This window comes from Syngnathus typhle, linkage group LG18 (assembly GCF_033458585.1).
Source record: "Syngnathus typhle isolate RoL2023-S1 ecotype Sweden linkage group LG18, RoL_Styp_1.0, whole genome shotgun sequence".
NCBI classification, from domain to species: Eukaryota; Metazoa; Chordata; class Actinopteri; order Syngnathiformes; family Syngnathidae; genus Syngnathus; species Syngnathus typhle.
The window spans coordinates 2,955,793-2,962,739 of NC_083755.1; positions in this window are offsets into that span (position 1 = coordinate 2,955,793).

A 6,947-nucleotide genomic window follows, 5' to 3' on the forward strand; every position below is an offset into this window, starting at 1 on the left:
TAATATACGTCTTGCACTTAATCCGTCCATATAGGTCAGGGGTCCCCAAACTTTTTCCTGTGAGGGCCACATAACCTTTCCCTTCTCTGATGGCGGGCCGGTGTCAGTTTGTAACAGAAAAAGTGTGACGATCGTAGGGGAGCTTAAAAAATTTATTGTTTTCCAGAAAGCCACACATAACCAAATAACGGTTATTTAATAACCCTTTCCAGGTTCTATACAGAAAAAAAGTCAGGAAACAAATAATAACACTATTAATGAAATAAATAATAACTAAATAACCCTCTCTGAGTTCTTCACAGAAAAAACTGGAAATAAATAATAACTAAATAACTCTCTCTGGATTCTTCATAGAAAAAAAACCATGGAACATTAACTTTCTGTTGTGCCATGCACAATCTTAACAGATAAAAGTTCAGCTCAGTTGTCAGAGCAGAACCTCTCTGACACATATGAGCAGTCTCTTAAAGTTCTTGTGTTCCTCCCTTATAATCATTTTGTAGGTTCCAGTAGGCTTGTAGACACCGCTGTCTTTTTTGTTAAAGTTTGATAGTGCGTCATAGTCTGGAGCAAAATTTGTTGTGGCAATTCTTAGGCGAGATTCGAGGTGTTGGTCCGTTTACCTCGATCTTTGACGGGTAGATGTTGACGTTGATGTGGCTGAACGTCACGTCGCGTACGTCGAGCCAAATTGGCCACTCTTTTTTAACATTCGGCACTCACTTCTTTTCTTCGGGCCACTCATTTTAATGGAAGGATTCCAGGGGAAGGTTTGTGGGTGGCTTTAGCGCAAAACTGCATCTGAAAGCTCAGTGCGCAAATTACAAGAATGCTGTCGTCACAGCCCACGCTCTAAATTCGGGACTGATACAAATAGAGCGCGAGTGCGCCATGTCCGTACACGCACTTGTGAGTGTGCACCGAGCTTTCTGACACGGCTTCCGGTAGTAAATGCGCAGGCGAGCGCTTCCCCATCTACTGGGCAAACGCAGTCATTGCAGGCAAAATGAGCAAAAAAAAAAAAGTTTAATACAATTTGTTCAGGGTTGGCGGGCCGGATTAAACGGTCCCGTGGGCCGTATCCGGCCCGCGGGCCGTAGTTTGGTGACCCCTGCTCTATTGTCTCATGTTTTGGATTCAATCAAATCTCTACATGTCATTGTATCTCATTGTCAAGCGTCTCCTCGCTTTGAAACATATTTGATCATACGGTATATAAATAGTGCCGGGAGATGAATTAAAAAAATGATCCACACAATAGCTGACAAACAATCCAGGTTGTATGTTGTCTCTCACCCGAAGTCAACAGGGACAGACTCCACCCTAATGAGAACTAGCGCTCTCGAAAATGGTTGGCTGCAACGTTTCAACCTGAGTTCCACTGACAAAGCAATTTAAATAAAAAATGAATTAGAGAGCATGTCTATGCTTAAGGGGCGTGGCCGAGTAAGCAACGTAAGGAACAATACTGGTTGGTCTTGGACTGTTGGAGTTACTCGCGGCTCTCCTTTTTTTTTCTCCTCACCAAGTCAAGGTACCGCTGTCTGTTCTTATTTTACTGCAAAATACGTCTTTTGCCAGTCAATTGAAGTTAGGGGAAACAACACCCTGAGAGTGTCTTCATTTACTTCCCGGCATTTACGCTTGATAGAATCGGTCTAAGATTAAGCCTTGAATTAGCTTCAGCCTGCAAGAATCACTTGAGCATAAAAAGTACGACTGTCCGTATTAGCAGCCAGGGTTCCCATAATATTTCGACTCCAAATCATCAGTTTATAAAGCAATGTGTACGTTTCACAATATATGGCTCATTTTGGCATGCTTTGGCATCCAACAATCGGTGACTGAAAGACATTCCTGTCCCGTGTCTTTGGTCTCTGTGGTCGCAGGGAGCGGCTGATTGTCCGGCAGACAGAAAGGAGGAGGTCGGGGGGCGTGGGGGGCACACAGCTGCCTCAAGTACACACACAAACACAGATACAATTACATGCTGCCTTTTGAGGTAGGACAACCCCACACATGCCCACAGCAAGTGGATGGAGCCACGGGGCAGTGTGTCAGGAGGGTGAGTGTGTCTGGAGCTCTGCCACTCACACAGGGTCACTTACTATTGGTGCCAGGCAACAGAGGGAAGAAAAGAAACTTAGACAGTAGCTATAACGTTCCTGGAGCTCGTAAAAAATCTCTGTCCTGAAGTGACTCGATGTTTTGCTCTAGTTGGTTTAGATTTTTTTTTACCATAGAAAGAGCCACTTTTAATATTAAAAGTAAAAAGAACTGTCTACAGCGGCAGCTTTACATCAGCTTTAGAGAGTTGAACGAGAACCTCTGGTCTACTGGATAAACCTCCTTCCACCTCCGTGCATCATCCAAGACCTCTTAAAATTGCTGAATTGCCACCTCCTCCTTAACGCAAATACGGAAACTGTTCTTCCATTCTTTTCCCAATTTCTGCATACTCCTGAGGGCATTTATTTGATTAGCCGCGATTTGCTTTGTGAAGCGCTGAAGCATTTGGCTCACTGGGGGAGCGATACACCGCACATACACTTTTGACAGACAGGTGGCTTCAGCCACACTCAGAAAAGACATTAACACCGGATTTATGCAGATATGCATTTCTGAATTCTAATCTAGCTCTTCCTTCCAATAGTGTCTCGACAGTTCATGATGGGCACACAATGGGGCGCAATCTAATCTAATAGAGCAGTGACTCACAACCACAGCTGCTTTACAGCCATGACCTCACTATCCTATCAGGAAGTCACCTCTAATTACGCAAGGATGACAGTGGCGTGACACCCTATCTGCCAAGTCTTGATCACTCTAACCACGTACCTTTTCAATAATAAATATGTGTGTGTGTCTAGTGTGTGAAAATGACACCTGATGGACACACAATGTGGGAGGTATCCAAAATACTAACACTGGAAGAAAATGCAAACTCCACACAAAACCTAAAATATGGCGGATGTGCTACCTAGTAACGTCAATTCCACCTTTTTACTATATTTTTTTTAAAAAAGCCCTGCCTCCTTTGTTCATGTGTGAATACCCATTTCTCACCCACGCCTCCTTCTGATGACAACCAGAAATTTCTCCTTGCATGATTTTTTTGTTCTCACCCACACTCCCTCCTCTCCTCTCCCCTTCCCGACATCCAACCTTCCACCACAAGGGGTTAATTAAAACTGATTGGGTCTTCTGAGACCACACCTGCCTCTGACAGGTAAGGCATCAGCACTGTGTATGTGTGTGCGTGCCTCCGTGCCGTATGTGCTTAGCGCATCACCTTGCGATAGCGCACGGCCTCTGCTCCGCTGCTCAGAGTTCAAAGCGGTCCCATTAGGACGCAATGATAGCGATCAGTTTTTATGTCTGATGCTTTAATGCATATTCACCAACGCGTGGCCCGTTTTGCATTTGACTTTCCATTTGCATGCAATTTGCGGATACATATGCATTACGCGCTGAGTGTGCTGTGTCCCTGCTTGTCAGAGCCACTTCAGGGCCTCATGCTTGATGGCTGATTAGATGCTGTCTGTGGAACCAATCGCTGCTTGGCCTCAGCTTCATGCCTGTCCGCTTGTCTGTCAGGCAGAGAGCCACAAGAAGGAGGTGACACATAGTGACCTTATCGAGCATGCGAGGTGTTTGTATGTTGAAGCGAGCGCTATGTTGTGTAACAGCAGCTAGCAGGGGAGAGCTGCTGCGCACACGCACGCACATTGACACACGCGCTCCTTGCGGCTCCCAAAGCAAGCCTGGCGAGGAGAACAGTCAAATGAGCCACTTGAGAACAATGCGATTCAGTGTCTCCGTCGGGAAAAGGTGAAATATAACGCAAGAAAGAAAGAGAAAGAAAACGGAGCGTATGACCTTAAAGATCTAAACATCTCCAGATAAAATGGTAGATGAGAAACGGCTCGTATGGAATTATGCAAATACTGTACGTCATTGTGAACATCTATGTATGGCTTTGGTGGCTGATTTGAAACATACGAACAAAGAGGTAAACACGGCTAACATATGGAAATGAAAATTCAAACCACGTCTCGCTTACACTATTGTTCTCTGTTTTCGGAGTGATCTTGAAATGAAGCGATTGCTCGCTCTAGCAGTAAAATGCAAATGTGAGTCACTTCTTGGCTAGAATGTCAGAAATCGTTTTAGGCCCCAGGATTTTCCCTTTTAGATTTAAGAGTCACAATAAAAGTGAAGAAGAGAAGAGCCATTTTACTATTTTACTCCCGCGGTGCCAGTTTACGCGTTCCTGGCCAATCTCTATTGAGGGCCGGCTGATGTGGGCAGACGTACGCTTTTGCGCCGTCCTCTCCCAACATTCCTCTGTTTGTCTGCTCCTCCTTTAAGGACATGTAGTCTGGCCATTGTGTGTTTGTGTGCCGAGCTGGCCGGCTGGCATGGGCCGTGCGGGCGAAAGGGCCATGCGGGTAGAATGCTAACTCACTTTGATTGTTAAGGCATTTATAATACATGTGAAGCTGGACGTCGACTGTGAGCCGTCATGCCCAAAATCAAAAGAAATTGAAGTCTCACTTCTTGGAAGCCAGAAATCTACATTTAACTGTTGAAAGAAGTGAACATAAAAGGAGGAACGACAAATAAAGATTGACGTCACTCGGCTTTATTAGAGAATACTGGCAGAAGCTGTGTGTCCCGCTGCGAGGGGTTATGTTGCGTGAATGGTGATTTTAATTTTGCTTGTGATTACACCTCTAAATAATTGCATGTGCGAGTGTTGCTAAATGCCTGTTCGTTGAGAAAAAATAAATCCAAAGAAAGAATCTAATTGAGGACTAACAACTGATTGAAAATGTATCAATGCAATCCTCATCCTGATATTAAAGACGTCATTATGACTATAAAATGGGATTTCAACTTGATATTATGTGTGTGTATATCTAACTATATATATATATATATTATGGCATTAGTACCAATTGCTGTCAGCAAACAAAGGAGGAACCCCTTTTGTCCGAGGTCCAATTCTCAGCTATACCCCTTCTGTGCTGTCTTGTGATTAGGATCAGAGCTCATGGTGTGTGTGTGTGGGGGGGGCGCGTGAAATCATTTGTGGTTGTAATTATGGGCTCCCCTCTCCAGAGTAATCATGAGCTATTAAACACCATCACTCGGCTCAACCCCCCAACAATGCCATTTAACATCTCTTTTCCTCGGGAGGCTGCGGCAAAGAGGCCAACTACCACAAACTACAGTTGACACAGGAGCTGTGTGTGTGTGTGTGTGTGTATGTGTGTGTGTGAGACTGCTTCCAAAAGTGAGACTGGAGGTTTCGCATGCTTTCTTGTTTTTTCGACGAAATTCAATAGCGTCATCACAGAGACAAAGGGTTTGGCCGCCCACTTACTGTATGTTGCAATGCTACCACCTTAAAGTTAGTTTCACTCCTCGCTTACTAGAGTTTATATTACAGATTGGCTTTTTTTTTAAATTTCATTAACATATTTTGTTTAGTCAGACTGCATTTTAGAGCCAAATTATAATAACTTTTATCAAGTAGACACAAAAATGCTTAACACAATCTCAAGAATGATTAAATGGATGACTTAAAAGGGAGAGTACGAAAATGAAGTTACATTAGGAAAAACAGATGATTTTTTTGTTTTAACTGTGAAAAAGGATTTGCAAATCGAAGTAAGTTATAGCCAACCGGTTTACCTCACACCTAATCTAAAAACTAAAGGTGACCTTTTCAGTCGGTTGCTCTAAACGGTGGAATGCACTTCCTTACAAGCTGCTCCTACTGTGGACATTTTTAAAAGGCAATTAAAAACATTTCTTTGAACGTGCTTTCTAAGTCACATTCAATGGCTTTTCTGTTGTTTCTTTTCTCATATTTCATCCTGATATTTTATTCTATTGCTGGATATTTGGATTTTTCATCTCAATAATGCCAAGTTATTCTCCCACAGGTGTGTTTCGGTGAGAAAGTAACAGGTAACGCTCGCGAGAAGATGAAGGAATCCAACAACAAAACAAAAGGCGAAATGCTTATTTACAATCAGTGACGCGTACTTAAAACCTGCGAGGATGACTATCGCTGCACTGAGGCAGCAGGAAGTAAGCAAATAGGTGAGGAGAGAAAACGGGAGGAAAGGGCGAGGAGGAGTGTTTATTCTCTTCTTCCCTCCTCTACTCTGTCTTTTCCCTCCCTTTTTTTGGCCATTCACCAATGTGTATTGTGTGTGGGTGTACACACTCTCTCCTGCACACTTGAATCTTTTACTGATTACCTAACACACGTCACGTCTTTCTGAAGGGCTTTTAACGGTGGAAGGATTATCAGGCAGACAGAGGCTTTTAACCTTTGTTTGCCTCCCTGCTCAAGACAGCCAGATGACAAATGAATGCTTTGTGTCTCCATAAACTGACATAATTGTCATTGGCTGGCGATAAACACATGAAATTGCTGCTTTGATATTTCCAAAGATTGTTTAGAGCCTTGCTGCTGTACACTATACAAAATGATCTTTTTGGAATGTCAAACTGAATTTAGGTGGATACTTTTTTTTTGGGCTGTACAGTATACAAAATAATTATATTCGGAATGTCAAAGTGGATTTAGGTGAATAATTTATAGTGAGGGAAATGGGCTTGTCACGCGATAAGATTTATACCACTTGCTACTTAACATACAAATGTGCAGGTGTTAAGATGAGCTTATAAAGCAAAAAAAAAAAAAAAGATGCTAACAGCGCAAAAAGGCGTTACATCTGTTCAGATCGCGTCTAAATAGTGGAGCACCAGATTTAATTTTTTATTTTGGCAAGTAAGCACACGCAAACAGATACTGAGCCTCGCGAACTTGAGTGGATGATATTGGATTTCATTCATGACAACAACAGGCATCAAACACAGAATCATTACACAAATCAACCGAGTTAATTATTATCATTCTTTTTTTA